At 37.1% G+C, this 16628-nt stretch overlaps 1 protein-coding gene across 2 annotated transcripts in view; it reads right to left on the bottom strand.

Moving 5' to 3' along the window:
- MAGI2 (membrane associated guanylate kinase, WW and PDZ domain containing 2) overlaps positions 1 to 16628 on the bottom strand; it is a 1290578-nt gene that overhangs the window by 302983 nt on the left and 970967 nt on the right. The window lies entirely within an intron of this gene.

Here is a 16628-nt window from a genome sequence, read left to right as displayed (position 1 = left end):
TGGATTGCAGAAATGGTCTACCAAAGTGGAATAAAGCATTCAGAGTCAGCACCAAATTTCAGACACATATTGTAGAAACTATAAGAAGCACTGACTTGAAAATTGGCAGTTAAAACACAGAGCTCTCTTCTCTGCAGATATACTGCTGGGTCTAGCCATTTATCCCATGCCAAGCAGCAGGATGGCACGTCATCATGCTATCACCAGTTAGTGCAATACAGAAGGCAAATCACTTTCCTGAAAGTGCACATGGTTCTCTTATTTATTTGTATTGTTAAAGGAGTATTTCAGGACAAAGATCATATTTTCAAAATATATTTTCTGAGGATAGCAAATTGTTCCTGAGGACTGACACAAAGACATTATAAATTCTCAATTGATACCCCACTATTTGAGATAGTTAGCTTGCTGTCTACCCTACATGGGTCAGAATTTGAATGCCACCAATATACTCTCTGGGCCCCCCATAATAATAAGATGAAATAAAAAAAAAAATAAAAATAAAGGCTAAAATTGTGAACATACTTTCCTTGACAGTATAGTTCATATTTCCAATTCTTCATGGCTAAGTATAATACACACACATTAAAATATCAACAATACTATAAATGCTACAATTGGCAAATACATAGTGTTTGAAAACTAGACTTTGCTTTATAATATTGTTTTCCAAAAACAATGAGCATTTATAATTATTAACACCTACAAATATGAATATATTTTTGATAGATACTAATTTTAGATATATAGAATTTGAAACAAGATATATTGACATACTTAAATACTATGTTTAAGTGAAAAAAGTTTTATTATAGTAGTAACATATGTCACTGTAGACAAAGCATAGCTATAAAAAGAAAATCAGAATTATCTGCAATCCTGTCATCCAGAGATAACCACTGTTAACAGTGAATATCCCTCAAGTAGTTTTCTATGCATATTAATACAAATAATTTTAAAGAAATTACATCATATGGTACATATTGTTTTTATAGCCTTATACTCCTACTAAACCAAATACCAAGGACATCTTTCAATGTGAATGAGCATTACTGTACAATATCACTTTTACGGTGACACAGTAGTGGTCTGCGGTATGGCTAGAGGCTGTGTAATTCAGCCACCTTCTAGTACTGAACATTTGGGGCTTTTCAGATGTTACCTGTCATGTATTATCTGTGCTGGACCTACTAAAGCCTAAATCTTTTATCATCTTCTAATAATTTAGTAATGACAAATTCCTAGATATAGAATTTTGGATTAAAGGGCATAAATTCTTTTATGGGTTTTGATATATGTTGTCAGATTACCACCTTCCCACTCACAAAAGAGTACCAATTTACAATCTCACTGAGAGTATATGAGTGTTTTTATTTCTTTGTGCCATCAAATTAAATACAGATCCACAATTCCTCATCCAAATCTTTTAGGGACATATAGGTTTTAGAATTTAGATTTTTTCCAATTTTAGAAAGTTAACAGGATACAAATGCCTTCTTTTCCACAAAACTCTAAGCAGAGCTGGGAAAGCACTCTGTAATAGAACACATGGATAATTCTGCAGCCAAACACACATGATAATAAGAGCAAACCTTTACGGAGTATTAACTTTGGTTCAAGTACTGATGGACTTTCCATGTACTAACTCATTTTATCCTAACAACTCAGGATTGAAAATCCCTGTACTCCAGTTCCAGTAATCTTAACAAATTTAGATACCAATTCAGTAACTGTTTAACACAGCATAAACACTACTTAGTTTAGATTAAGGAGAACTATCCAGATGGTTTTCACCAAATCCCCCAAGCTATTGGAGAAGTTGGCTATTAAAAAGAAGACAAGTATCTACTGAGTGCCTTTTATAAACGGCAAAAGTAAAAGAATATACAGAGGATAGCAATTGATATTATGGATGTTTATTATTCATATGGCTCAATACATGGATACATATTTATGACAGATTTAATATCATTTCAACTATAATAACACAGAGAACAATCATGTTCAATAACATAAAGAGCAAAAGCCTAACATAGATAACTTACAGATAGTTATACTTCTTGATGCTAATGTCTCATGGAAGTATTTCATGGTCAAATTTTTAAAATTATCTTTTATAATATAAACTATTCCTTTACTTATTCCTCATCTTTGACTCTTTTATGAATAAATTACTCATTCTAAGCAATGTATCACAGAGGTACAGAGCTCATTGATTCTTTATCTTTGTCAGATTTACAAGGCCAAAGGTCCTGGGAAAAATTTATTACATACTTTCCCACCTACCATCGTAAAGTCTTTGGACTTTAGGGGTAATTTGCTTTGCTTATCATAAGATATGAATATATTTTGTTTGCTTGTTTGTTTCATATTTCCAGAGTAAACTATTCATGTTGAAGCAAAATTATATATTGAAAACACTTGTATTTTCAGATCAAATGTTAGTAGTCCTCTACTCACACTTTGAGACAAAATGATACACCATGGCTCTAACTTTCTGTTACAAAGAGCTGTCATTCATTTTAAATATTTCCAGGGATTGATGGAAAGATGTTATGAGAAACCAATAATAGATACATATATTGCTTTATTTGTATTATAGCATTGCTTCATCATGTCAGAATGAATGTAAAAATCTACAAGCAATGTTAAAAAAGGTGTGTGTGTATGTGTATACATGAATGCGTATGTGTGGTATATATGTGTGTATATGTGTTGGTGCATGTGCACATGTGTGTTTGTGTATATTACCTTTAAAGATACTTTCTTTGTAAAGCAAAAAGATAGATCTAGGTTAGAATGCTAATAAAAACCCACAATGTTCATAAGTTTTTCTTCACTCATAAAAAGAGAGTCATAAAATAAACTTCTTAACATTATAAACTGAAGAGTACATAGATAGAGAAAAGTTAAGAAAGTTAAAAATTATCTTTCTCTGTAAAAAATAAGCTACTTAGACTTGAATTAGCTTTAAAAAACCAATCACTTCTTCCTCAAATTAAGCTAACAAATGAGAAAAAGAATTTCAATAGTGTACTATTTGCCCAATCAGGCAAGCATGTAGCTTGGAGCTCTTGGGTCCTAGGTTATTTAGAATACTGTATTCAACAATAGCTAACAAATCTGCAGATGATTAAGGTCACACTGATGAAAGAATAACATACACTATGCAACTGGGAAAAATAAACACTTGAGATCAGCAAGGTTAATGCTGCATAAGAACTGCTTTAATTGAGATTTTCTTCAGGCCATGGGACCACGGAGCAAATTCAGTGATTAGATATTCTTACCCTGTAAAAGTCTGTGCAAAAGTCTAGATTAATTTGTAGTCAGTCATGTTAGTTTTGTAAAACTGGAATAAAATCAAAAGATTAAATGGGCACTTAGCTCTGCCTGGATTCTATCACAGTCATCATGTTATTTTTTTTAAATTTAATGACACTTTCCAAATATCATTTTATTTATTTATTTTTTAATTAGGTAAATTTTCATTACAGAAAACTGAGACCCCTTTATGCTAGCTCACAAAAAGCAGTTTTTAGGTTGCAAATGGGGAACTTGTAAAATTCCAAGGGCAGTATTTCTTTCTTTTTTTTCTTAAGAGATGAGGTTTTGCTAAGTTGCCCAGGCTGGCCTAGAGCTCCTGGGCTACAGGAATCTTCCCGCCTCAGTCTCCTGAGTAGCAGGGACTATAGGCAAGCACCACTGCACCCAGCTGCAAAGACTGTATTTCTCATGGAAATGGACCCAAATATTGGAAAGCTATTAAGGAACTTAGAATACCATCTCTCAAGCTATCTCATAAGGCTCCCTTTTGTCTGTCTCTCATTGTCTTTGTCTTTTGAACTACAGTAAATTCTTTATGTTGGTGTGCCTGTGCCTCTTTCTCTCAGTTCCTTTTCTTTCTGTGTATATTCTTCCTTCTCTTCCACCGACAGGCTACTTTTACTTGCTCCTCTTGCATGTGTCCTGGAATGCTCATCCCATACCTGGCTCTGTGTTACTTTTTACCACAAGCACTGCTATCACTACTTTGAGCTCTCAGTTCCCCAATTCTGTATCCCATCCCCTCAAAGAATTCATTGGCCCAGTTCATTTTCTTCAAAACAGACCCGTTATTATAATTCATTTGGCCAGTCAATGTGATGGCTCCGTTCAGGTTAACAATCCACTCACAGCTTAATCGGGTATGGCCCAGGGGCTGGGTCCTTCTGATAGATAACAGAGCCCCTCCAGGCAAAGAGCTATGCATGGGAGGTGCCATAAACATGTTTATTATAATTAAAAGAAAATCGCTTTCAAAATAAGGAAGAAACACTTCAACAGCATGAAATAGATCCTCTCTAACCTTCCAAATCAATGATCTAATGCTTTGTAAATGATATCTATAACAATAGCTCTGGCCTCAGATTAACATCAATAAAATGATATTAACATTCTGATATCATGCACTGAGAAAGGCACAACTTCATTTCTGTAGTATTCTTGGCAAAATCAAATCAACTCATTTTGATCATTAGAAAACACAGGGCAAACTCAAATGGAGGGACATTTAATAAAATAACTGGCCAGAACTCTTCAGAAGTGTCAATCAAGGTCATGAAAGAGAAAAACAGACTGAAGTTTTACCACAGGGTGAAGAACACTATGGACACATGATGACTAGATGCATCATGGGATAATGGACTGGATCTTACACCACAAGAAGGACATTAGTGGGACAATGGACAAAATTCAAATAAGGTTTATAGATTAGTTAATAGTCTATATGTATATTAATTTCCTCATTTGAATAATTATACTTATGAAAGATATAAACTTTAGGGGAAGCTAGGTAAGAGGTATGTGGAAACAATTTGTACTATTCTTGAAAATTTTTTGGAAACCTAAAATAACTTTAAAATGAAAACATTGAAAAAAGCTAGTTCACTTACTTTATCAATTAGATAGCTTCTATTCACATGCTATTAATGTGCAATCAGATACATATAACACTGAATTCATTTGGATAGAACTGGATTTTTAAACAAAATGAGAATGTAAGATTTCTGCATTTATATTCTTCCTTTATATAGCGTTGATTTTTTTCAATAGATATTTCCGACCAAATGACTTTTAATTTTGCTATTATACCTTTTATTTTCTTTCTCTTGTCCTATCTTTCTGCTCTCTGGAAAAACTAGGTAAATATAAAATTTACATTTAAGTGGGGCTGCCCCCTGAGTCCTAGAAAACACAGATTCAATAACGGGAGTGCACAATCTGGAGTGAGGTTCGTTCCTTTCCTGGGAGGCAGTGTCGTGTATGGGCCATAGCAAGCATAGGTTATGCTAATTCATGTAAGATTATGTGGAGGCCCATTCTGGTGGCCACCTTAAAATTCATTCCCAAGCCAGGAAGGCAGACCAACTTAGGAATCATGCAAAGTACTAAGATATTGAAGACGGAGACAGGAACCAGAATGAGAGATAATTTCCCTCAATTCTGTATTATTTTATTTTGACTAGCCCTTTTATTAAAAAAATTGAGGTTCTTTTTCAATTGTTTTTGAGGTAATGATATTATAGCAGAAAATAAGAAACATACAAAGTTTCCCTAGGTTCAAAATATAGTGTATGGTCTACCAGATGGTAATAGCTAATTCTCATATTAAAATCTTTTCATCTAATATTTTAGATTTTTGCTGTGTACTTAGTATACAAATTGAGAAATATAACTAAATACTCCTGAAAAAGTCATACAACTTTTGCTCCTAAGTAGTCTACAGGAGTTTTAGAATTCCTTAGTATGAATTTTTACAAGAAATATATTTTTAGAATTAAAGAGAAAAAGGAAGAAAAAGATCCTGTGCAAGAATAAAGTATATACAAGAGAACTTTTTGCTTACTAATAAATTCTATTATAATTTTGTCTCTTTTTTCCTTTATCCAAAAATGCATGTTATTATAAAAGTCAATCCTGAATACATTCTTGTGTTTTAATAAAATCCATACATTAATGAAAGCTAAGCACAGACTCATTCCCCCACATAGTAAAGAAGAGCAGGCGTGTATCCTTTCAGACCTTTTTCTGTGCATCAAAGCTCCAACTTGCTCCTCTTTACCAGAGAACTTTATTCCATTCATTCAGGAAAATAAACAAGTAAACCAAAACCAAAGAACAAACTAAAAAACCTAAAAGTGAAAATAGAAAATGTTGTTCCTTTGTGTTTCACTGTCTTTCATCTTCCTCGAATACTGTCTATATGGTACAGCATGAACCCAGTCAATACCACGGAAATGCAGGTTGTGAAGTCTTCATTTGTGAACTCTGGGTATAGGAGCTTTACTACTTCTAGTGGAAAGAAAAACTAGCTGAGTTGTATTTTACAGTGATGGCATTAAATTCATGTTGTCAGGTAGATTCAACCTGAGTATTTAATTACCACAGTATTTAATGGATTTTAAAAATATTGACCATGATTTTGTGCATTGGTTGTTGAAGAAAGATACAATTGCATAGAAAATTTCCAATAAATGTATTGCTTAATATATCTTACCAAATTTAAATAGAATATGGATAAGGTTTTCTTGAAAGATATTGATGCATGAAGAAATATGTACTCAATAGTATTTTGGGTATTCAGATGTATAGAAAGCAAATATTTTCTCTCATTCTGTAGGCTGTCTATTCACTCTAATGATAGTTTCTTTGGCTGTGCAGAAGCTTTTTAATTTGATCAGGTCCCATTTATTTATTTTTGTTGCTGCTGTGATTGCTTTGGGGTCTTGTTCATAAATTCTTTGCCTAGGCCGATGTCTGAAAGAGACTTCCCTATATTTTCTTGTAGGATTCTTAAGGTTTCATGCCTTAGGTTTAAGTCTGTTATCTGATGAAGGGCTGATAACAAGAATTTATACAGAACTCAAAAAAATCAACAACAAAAATAATCAAACAACCCTGTCAATGAATGGGCAAAGGACATGAACAGAAACTTTTCAAAAGAAGACAGAACAATGACCAGCAAACATATGAAAAAAGTGCTCAACATCTCCAATCATTAGGGAAATGCAAATAAAAACCATAATGAGTTATCACCTAACTCCAGTGAGATTGGCCTTTATCAAAAAGTCCCAAAACAACAAATGCTGGCAAGGATGTGGACAGACAGGAATACTCTTACACTGCTGGTGGGACTGCAAATTAATACAACTGCTGTGGAAAGTAATCTGGGGATACCTCAAAGAGCTAAAAATAGAAATACCATTTGATCCAGCAATCCCACTACTAGCCATTTACCCAAAGGAACAAAAGACATTCTATAATAAAGACATCTGCACCCGAATGTTTATGGCAGCACAAATCACTATTGCAAGGATGTGGAAACAACCCAAGTGCCCTTCGATCCATGAGTGGATTAATAAAATATGGTATATGTATACAGTGGAATACTACTCAATTACAAAAAACAATGGTGATCTAGCACCTCTTATATTATCCTGGATAGAGCTTGAGCCCATCCTCCGAAGTGAGGTATCACAAAGAATGGAAGAATAAGCACTCCATGTACTTGCCAACAAATTGATACTAACTGCTCAACAGTAAGGTGCTTGCATGGTAGTAATACTCACTGGGTGTTGGGAGGGTGGGGGTGGGTAAACACAACTAATGGATGCAGTAAGCACTGTATGGGAAAAGGGCACACCTCTAACCCTGGCTTGGGTGAGGCAAAGTCATAACTTGTAACCAAAATGTTTGTACCCCCATAATATCCTGAAATAAAAAAAAATATTTTGGGTATTTAGGGTCCCTTTTCTAGCTGGAAAAAAGCTGTCAAATATAAATGTGAACTTTTGCAATGTTAACTTAAATATGACAGGTCAATCTATTTGAGATGGCGACAAGTTATGGTGGCAGGAAAGCATGGTATAACAAAGGATGTTGTCTGGTAAAGGCTTAGAAAAAGGTATTATTTGGTTTAAGTTTGCAAGCTGCATTTTAAGGTCAAAAGGTGATGAACCTAATAGATGTCTGTCTTTATTCTCCTAGCACTATGGAGAAAGTCCTGGTTATAAAGAAAGATTTGGGAAGCAGCTATATGCTGAAGACTTTGAAATATGCATCTCTAGTTCTCTCTTAACTTCTGTAAGCCTATGCTAATCCATCCATCTATCTATCATCATCATTCGTTTAAAAATACTTATTGAAATATTCTGGGCTCCTATAGTGTGAAGGCTGACATCTACATTTTAACCTCTCTACTTACCCTCTAAAAATTGTAAATATCTACTAAGAGAGCAATAAAACCACCCATAACCTACACCTACAACATAATTAGGAGAAATAAAATACTATGAACTTCATAAGTCATATGCAAGTACTGGCATAAATGCCCCAATCCAGCACAGCCAACTGGTGTCACAGTGGAAAGTGTGTGGAAAGAAGGAAAGGCAGCCAGGAACCTGGGGTTGGGGCGAGGTGGGAAAACAGACAAAATCACCCTCAGAAAGATGAATTTTCATCCCAAGTGAAAAAATGCTTATAACAGACCTGGGTGACCAGAACACAGAACTATGGAGAATTGAAAGAAAGGGGTTTGGAAGTGAGCAGAACAAGAGGCAGCAGTCCTGGGAAGGCACAGCTTCAGCTTCACCTGCCTAGATGATCTGTCTAGTGCTGAGAGCAGGGTGTTGAACTTCCTATTAGTGTATTGCAGTCTAACTTTCTCTTTAGAGCTAGTAATATTTGCTTTATGAATCTGGGTGATCATGTGTTGAGTGCATATATCTCTTGCTGGACTGATCCCTTTATCATTATATAACGACATTCTTTGTCTTTCTTTTACTGTTCTTGAATTATTCTGTTGTATCTGATAGAAGTACAGCTACTTCTGCTTGCTTTTGGTTTCTGTTTGTGTGGAATATCTTTTTCCAACCCTTTACTTTCAGTCTATATGTGTCTTTACTGGTAAGGTGAGTTTCTTGTAAGAAGCATATAGTTGAAACCTTTTTTTATTCATTCTACCATTCTATATTGTTTAAGTGGAGGATTTCCTCCATTTACATTCAAGGTTATTATTGAGATGTGAAGCTTTATTCCTGTCATATTGGTGGTTGTTTTATATATTCTTTGTTCCTTACTTTTTCTTTTACTAATTGTTGTGGTTTGTTGGATTTCTGTGGTAATATCATTTGAGTCCTTTCTCTTCATCCTTTGTGTGTTTGCTTTACCAATAAGTTTCACAATTTTTTGTGTTTTTATGTTGGCAAATATCATCCTTTCACTTCCAGGTTTAGGACTCCCTTGAGCATTTCTTGTAGGCCAGTCTAGTGGTAATGAATTCCCTCAGCATTTGCTTGTCTGGAAAAGATTATTTCTCTTTCATTTATACAGGATAAATTTCCTAGATATAGTATTCTTGTGTGACAGTTTATTTTTCTTCCAGCGCTTTAAATATATCATCTCATTTTCTTCCTGCCTGTAAAGTTTCTGCTGAGAAATCTGCTGTTAGTCTCATGGGGTTCTTTACAGGTGACTAGATGAATTTCTCTTGTTGTTCTTAGGATTCACTATTTATCTTTGACTTTAGACAGTCGGACTATAGTGTGCCATGGAGAAGATGTTTTTGCGTTGTATCTGCCTGGGGAATCACTGAGCCTCCTTTATCTGAATGTCTAAGTCTCTTGCTAAACTTGAGAAGTTTTTATCTATTATTTTGTTAAATAAGTTTTCTAATTCTTTGTCTCTTTGCCCTTAGGGATGCCAATAATTCAAATTGCTTTATGTTGTCCCAAATGTCATGGGACTTTGCTTATTCTTTTTTATTCTTTTTCTTTACTTTTATCTGACTGGATTATTTCAAAAGACCTATCTTCAAGTTCTGAGATTTTTTTCTTCTGCCTGATCTAATCTACTGTTGAAGCTTTTATATGTATTTTGTATTTCTTTCAATGAATTTATCAGTTTCAGAATTTCTATTTGGTACTCTTTAAAAATATATATCTCTCTTTGGTAAATTTCTCATTCACATTCTGAATTCTCTGATTTCTTTGCATTGTTTTTCAGAATTCTCTTTTATCTCACTGAGCTTTAAAATCAGTATTTTGAACTCTTTGTCTGGGATTTCCAAAATTTCTTTTCGATTGAGTCTATTGTTGTAGAACTAATGTGTTTCTTTGGAATTATCATTTTTCATTGCTTTTTCATTTTTTTCCTGTGTCTTTACATTGATATTTGTGCATCTGATATAACAGTCATTTCTTCCTAATTTTGAATTTACTTTTTCCTGAAAATGTATCTATGGTGTTGGCTGGGTAGGATACTTTGGCTTTGATTCTGAGTGCATGCAGTAGTATAGTCTCTGTATGATTTTTTTGGCTATGAATAGTGATAGTGGCATCTGTGATTTCCTCAGTGTGTTAGGGTATAGTTATTAGTGGAGGCTCTGGTGAATTGGTACTGGGGACTGGGATGCCAGAGGGGCCTGTCTTCAGGCCCCAGTGGTAACAGTGATGGGCTGACTGTGCCTATTTTTGTGCCCCAGGGTGGTGTTTGCTGGCACCTCTGTTGGTTACTAGCAGGCTGGTTCTTGGACCTCTGCGTGGCTTGCTTGGATGCTGGTAGTGGCAGCAGGGAACCAGGTGGGTGTGTGGGTTCTTGGGCTCCAGGGTAGTCCAGCATGGCATGGATGATAGCAATAGCAGTGATGGGACAATTCTCTGGGTCCCAAGTGGTGTGTATTAATGTTGGTGGTGGCTGTAATGGGCTGGGTGGGCCAGTCTCTAGGCCTGCAGGTGGCACTTGTAGGTAGGAGCCTACTGAGGTGGTAGCAGCCAGGAGGTTAGGTTCCCCGGGGAACAGTACTCAGGTGTCCGAGGTGGTGGCTTGGGTTAGGCAATCCCCAGAACCCTGGGCTATGTGCTCTGTCTTGGAATTGGGGGACAAGGATGGACTGGGTGGGCTTGTGCTCTGCCCCCCTCCCCAGTGGTGAGAGTGGTACTAGCTGGGGACGGGGTGATCTTCAGGCCCCAGTTGGTAGCAGTTTGCTGAGGCCCTGCCACTGGATAGGGTGGGACTATCCTCGGTGGCCACAGCCTAGGCTGGTGGGTGGAGAATACACATCTCTCTCATGCTCTGGTTCTAACAGGGCTTGCTCCCCAGCCTGCGGGCAGCAGCTTGTGCCCAGCTCATGCCCCTGTCCCAGCTGCAGGAACCCCCAGTCAGCTCACAACCAAGTCCCAGCAGCAACTTGTGGCCAGCTCCTGTTCCAGTTTCAGTCCCTGTGATGCCCACTTTCCAGCACCAGCAGGTGCAGCCCATGCTTGCTTAGTTCTTAGACCCAGGTGTGGGAGTGCTCCTAGTCTGCTCCCTAGTCCCAGAAACAACAACTCAAGTTTCTGTAACACCTCAGTCCTGGTGCTGCCGTGCCCCAGGAAAGCATGCAGTCTGCCAAAGGCTAGGTTTGAAAGTGGCACCTTGCTATAGTTGCTTAGGTCTCAGAAAGGGTGTGGGATCCAGTGTGAACTCCCTCCCTGGAGCAGTTCCATCCTATGGTCTCCCCGAGCTCCCTATGTTAGTTTCAGGGGTTGGGAGGGTGGAGGGGTTCTCCCATGGCCAGGATTGCATGATTCCATGGTGGGGATGTGGGCCACTGAAGTCTCTCACTCACCCCTTCCCTGCATTGGGAAGTCACTCCTGGCTCCAGCTGATCCTGATCCTCTCTCTTCTCTCCTTCTCCACTGCCTCACCCCCTGCTGCCTCTTTCCTTCTCCTTTCTTGCTCTTATTGTTTCCCTTCACTTCTCTGTTGAATTCCTGAGAAACATCCATATTTATAATGCTGCACAATTTGTTATGATTTCCTGGCAGTGAGTGTCAGGACACTGATTTCTGGAGCTTGGGGTTAATTTACACTAGTTCTTATTTATTTTATTATATTTTTTTCCTGCACTGGGAAACCCTATGGGTCTGAAGTTTAGGATCCTCATGAACAAAAAAGCTGCAGTAATAAAGCCTCAAAGATATGGGGTGGGGAAAACATTAATTTTAGTGATCTGGACCTAAGGCCAGACTTGGAGTTAATGAATCAAAGGGGGAGGCACAGACCCCTGGAAAAGACAGGATTGGTAAAAGTCTCCCCAACTGATACTTGTTCTTAAGCTGACAGCTACTTTAGAAAGCTGATGTCTGAGGCGTCTATAAAAAGAATCTTGGGCGTGATGGGGGCTGAAGAGGTGGATTCCATTCATTCTGGGAATTTGCCATTCCAAGTAATCACAACAGGATCTCGGAAGTATTGTAGACACTGGGCATTGGGTTTGGTCAGTGGAGTGTCAGGCATAAAAGCATTGCAGCAGGAGACCAACAATGGCCTAGGGACTGAAATAAGTATTTCTGCAGGGATGCTCTATCAGAGTTTTGCTACCTTTCAGAGATTAGAAATGGCATTTTGGCTTCAGGTTGCAAGGTCTTGTTTACAGATAAAGTAGTAGGTTAATCTTGGCCTATAGGCTCTTAAGAGGGAAGATATCTGGTCCAGGGCAGGTTAGGAGCCCAAAGCCTTCTTTGTCCTTAAACTTTAATATCTTCCTCTACAGTGAGGTCAGTCTTTTCTATAGGATGCTAAGTGAATTAAGCAACTCCCACTTGGGAAGGCAGAAGGATGCAAGGACTGGGAGCTAAATAGCTCATTACATGCTCTTCTATATTGGACTGTACCTATATTTTAATTATTGACTCAAAGTGAAAATTCATAAATAATGACAGCTTTAAGAATTTAGCCACCATTTTCCAGGAAGTCAAGATGAAGACCTAAGTTATGAAGGGAAAAAAATTCAAAATTGGCTTTAAATTTTTAAAAAAATGTTTTATATTTTATTTTAGAGATAGAGTCTCTCTTTGTTGCTCAGGCTGCCTTCAAACTCCTAAGCTCAAGGGATCCTCCTGCCTCAGCGTCCCAAGCAGCTGGAAGTACAGGCACATACCACTGAGCCTTGCAAAATTTTGCTTTAATTCTCCACTTCGCCTTATCAATGAAGGTCTTAAACAAGGTTTAGGAGAAACAGCTGAGGAAAATGGCCATGTTTCGCCATGCTTTTTATGGTGGTTGTATTTGCTGTATTCTTTGTATGCCCCCAAATGATTGACTTTCTATAGCATAGTCTATGGTTTTGCGGTTCAAAGTGTTCTAATATATATTAGTTTAAATAAAATTTGCAATTCATTACCAATGGTATTACTTAACATATCTTTCATAATGTAACATGAAAGATATGAGACCCTTTTTTCATTCAAGAAATATTTATTGATAATCTACTTTGAGCTAGGCACTGTGCTAGGCTTCAGGGTAGAGTGACAAGTCACAACATCCATGGATTGGATAGTTTCAGGTAGAGCCAGCCATTAAACAAATAATTTCAGAGTTATTAATTCATTACAATTTGTAATATATGCAACTAGGAGAAGTACAGGTATATTTCACTCTACTAAACCCTGAGGTAGTTTCTGAAGAGCTTAGAATCATAGGCTGTACCATTTCATAGGTATAATTCATTACAATTGATTTAAATAATGTTAATATAATAAGTCAGCAACACATTTATCAATTGTGTATTTTGGGGATAAATTCACACAATGGACATCATTTTCCCGTTGGAGTAGTCTTTTCAAATGTAATGAATTGGACACAGACAAGCAAATCCTACTGTTTAAAATCTCAGGAGCCAACTGAATATTAACATCAATACAGTAAGGATTTAGAAAATGAAATTTATAATTTACCTTTGTTTATTATATTAGACAAACTGAATTCTACTTAGAAATAGGCCCTAATTTCATTTTCTATTTAATATGCAGTCTCAGAGCACTGCTTAATTAAAATTCCACTTAGACCGGTGAAACGGATCAGCCTGAGCACAAACCTAGGGCTGCTAACTAAAATTTGCAGATAAGATTAGCAAAACCTATGATGCTTTCTGAAGCATCTTCCACAACACTGGATATAAGCAGCATCGTGACAATTTTACATGCTACCAAATGGTAATATCAGTTTTCCTTTTGCCATGAAATTCATGGATCCCAAGAGACTTGCATGCTTAGATACGCAAGCAAGCTGTGCATTTGTCAAATTGGGATGACGTGGGATTGTCATAGTACCTACTTTATCTACTCTACTGTGTTTTTCTGTTAGAACAAAAAAGTTACCTATATCCATGCTTAAAAAGAAAAATCAATAAAATTACTAGTTATCAACATCATTTGGGTAGGAGAAGGAAGAGAGGAAAGCTTTTATATTTTTGGTTTGTGTTGTGGAATGCTTTCAAATATTAACAGAATGAACAAGTTGACCAAGCTCACGGTGCTCTCGCTTACATGGCCAAGGTGGAGATAATGTATAATTTTTAGCTGTACCTATCACAGACAGATTGCAGAATGTCAAAGGTAATGTGAGTTGAGAGAAATGCTTTTCCCATGGCATAAAAAGAGGGGGCTGTCTAGTTAGTGTGTAACTATAACAATGATATTTCTGACTCCCTATTTGATATTAATCTAAGGCACTACTGCTGCCTATTAAAATTTAATGACAGTAATGTCCAAATTCAACAATTAAATTATATTTATATAGACAGATATGTATGTAGGGTTGTTCAAATGTTCTGTACCAAAATAATTTCCTGTCCAGATTATTGTAGCTGGATCCCAAGTGGAGATATTGAAATTACAATTCCCTCCATCATGGCAATATAGTGCAGTGAATATTGCCTTGAAAGGACATAAGCATCTTTAAATTTGAGGAGCATGAATGATGTAAGTGTAACAAATATACCTTCAGCTATGATATAATTAATCTTGAATGATCATAATACCAGCTCTATAAAAAGCAACAAAATATCTACTAATGCACATTGTACTGGCATCTGTCTTCATATATGAGCATCCACTTTCAAATATGGTATTTTGCTTCGAGACAGAAGCAGTGCAATTTTAGCACAAATCCTGAATTTCCTGATCCACACACAAACAGAACAATGCTTTCCAATAGTAAGCACCACACACAGAGGACAGAATATTTATTCCAAAGACCTGGCCACAGCGATTTATATGAATCTTTGCCTGTTCAGCTCTGTCTCACCTCTGCAACATTCTCGGACAGAAGGGCTAATTAGATATCAGGAACAGGAAATACAATCTTTTCCTGATAGAACAAATCCCTTTTGACAAAATTGTAAAATACAACAGTAAGATATATAGTAAAGCAATAAAAAGTTAGAGGATTTGGAATTAACAGCATGCATTGCATCACTGCTTTGCTTCTGGGTAGAAGGAAACAAAGGAACATGGAAAAAACTGCAGGTGAGATTTCCTAATGTCCCCCACAGAAAGAAATCCACAAAATATAGAGAGATCTGGAATAGACAACATGACACCTGCTGTGCCTGCAACGTATGCCAATGCCTAGAACACAGGGAAAATTCTTGGAGAGCTCTTCACCCCAGTGAAAAATGTTACCTTCATAAAGCTGTCAGAGTCTGTCTCAGCTTCAGTTACCTGGCATGTAAAAGCCAGTCAATCCCACAAATTAGGCTGCCCTGTAGGCTTGTCTAACTTATATGCCAGGCTTTCAGGAAATGTTAAAGGCGCAAGTGGCGCTGTGATTTGTATCTGTGGTAACAACTGGACTGTGTGTGTATCATACTGAGCAGTGACAGTGTGATGTGATGTAGGACTCAGCAACTTTGGGAGACTCTACGTGTGAAAATTCAAACTATTCCACAGCACCGGCACCAGGCAGAGTAAGCACACAGAGAGTTCTAAAGGGCCATAATGGCCTTTAGAGGCAAAAGGCACTGAAAATACTGATTTGTGTACAGAACATCACCAACTAAGTTGCTGTTAACTGATATAATTACTGGGTCAATGTCTTAGGCTACATTTGAAAGTTGTTCTCAGATTCTTCTGAGTTTGCTTTTTCAGAATCGACCCTGATACACACGGGCATATCAATTGTTGTGCTTGCATAAAGAGTGACAATACTTTTTTAAACATATTAACATACTTTTTATAATTTCTTGTGTGTGGCTTTCCTCCTATTTAAGCAGTCATTTATTTTAGGGGATTTGGGCCCACTCAAGTGAGAATGTAAAGACAGAGATTGAAGAATCAATGTGTGACATTCATTGCCTTGGCTGGAAGTAAGATTTGGAGGTGAGGACTCAGGGTGTGGAGTCCTTACGACCCTTGGCAAAAGGGAAGCACTGTAACTTGAACAGGGGCAAGCCTTACTGCAGCCGAGACCAGTAAAGACAGAAAACAGCAGGCATACCATGACCCACCCTCATCGCCACAGGATTATCCATTCCTCTTACTACTTAGTATTATCTTGGATGGAGAAAGAGAGGAGAGATACATTGGAGAAAAAGCCTGGGAATTTGAGCCTTAAAACTGACAGAATATTTGCACTCCTGCCCCCACATAATGCTGATTTAAGCTAAAAGAGACAGACAGATCTTTCATTGGCAAGCTTAAGTCTTCTTACCATCCATCTCACCATAGTGAAGCCTCCAAGGCAAGATGATATTAGTTACATAAAATCAAAACCAAAATCCTTTCTTACATCTGAGTTGTAGTTTGCAAATAACAACCTGGGTATAC

The sequence above is a fragment of the Eulemur rufifrons genome, chromosome 29, assembly GCF_041146395.1.
Source record: "Eulemur rufifrons isolate Redbay chromosome 29, OSU_ERuf_1, whole genome shotgun sequence".
Lineage (NCBI taxonomy): Eukaryota > Metazoa > Chordata > Mammalia > Primates > Lemuridae > Eulemur > Eulemur rufifrons.
The sequence above is the reverse complement of the archived record's forward strand: the minus strand, read 5'-3'. Positions and strand labels throughout refer to the sequence as shown.